Source organism: Euprymna scolopes, chromosome 18, assembly GCF_053919585.1.
Source record: "Euprymna scolopes isolate OS-2025 chromosome 18, ASM5391958v1, whole genome shotgun sequence".
Lineage (NCBI taxonomy): Eukaryota > Metazoa > Mollusca > Cephalopoda > Sepiida > Sepiolidae > Euprymna > Euprymna scolopes.
The window spans coordinates 57783139-57784035 of record NC_136499.1 but is presented as its reverse complement, the minus strand read 5'-3'; the positions used below and the strand labels follow the sequence as shown (position 1 = coordinate 57784035).

The 897-nt window shown below is 39.7% G+C and overlaps 1 pseudogene; it reads right to left on the bottom strand.

Moving 5' to 3' along the window:
- Window positions 1–330: 330 nt before the first annotated feature.
- LOC145298056 (U2 spliceosomal RNA) lies at window positions 331–464 on the bottom strand (annotated as a pseudogene).
- Between the last annotated feature and the right edge of the window lie 433 nt (window positions 465–897).

Here is an 897-nt window from a genome sequence, read left to right as displayed (position 1 = left end):
CGTCGATAAAAAAACCGATCTTTATATTTACGCTAGCCATTTTGTATATTACCACGTGACCTGCTATCTCTTAAACTGGAGGGGGGGGATCCACTTGAATCCAACAAAACCAGTAATTTTTTTTTTCTATTATATATACATCATTTTCTATAAAATTAAGTGTAGACTTTATAATTAAAACAAAAAATGTTATTCATACTAAAAAAAAAAAACGCTTAGTCATGTCACGTGACGTGACGTCAACATCCACTAATGGCGAACAATTGTACCTATTTACTATGCCTCCCCACGGGACAGAGTTAGACACCAGGGTCGTTTTTTAACGTGGAGAAAAGGTACAAAAATAAAAATTGTCTCAGTCGTGGAGGATTACTCCTCCACCGAAAGAGAACAAGAAATAGAAGTGCAGCATCTGAAGAACAGATACTACACTTTGATCTTGACCAAAAGGCCAAGAATGCGAACAATTGTAAATAACAACTTTTTTCACAAAACCAACACCGTCTTTCTTTTTTTTTCTCTCTCTTTCTCTCTCTCACCCACTTACTCTTCCCTCTCTCTCACCCTCTTTCTCTTGACGTCACACCACTGTTAAACTGTGGGGGGGGGGAACACATTCCCAGGCATTATCTCCTATAGATGCACATTTTATTAGAAATTCAGCTTTCAAAATATTAGACGATAATAAAAATATAAAACCAACACCCTCTTTCTCTTTTCTCTCTCTCTCACCAACTTACTCTTCTCTCTCTCTCACCCTCTTTCTCTTGACCTCCTACTACTGTTAAACTGTGTGTGTGTGGGGGGGGGGAAGAGGCAGCTTGAAAACCAACAAAAACAGTGCACAGTTTCCCAAGCATTTGGGGTGGGAAGGGGGGGAAGAAGCCGAGCGCACAG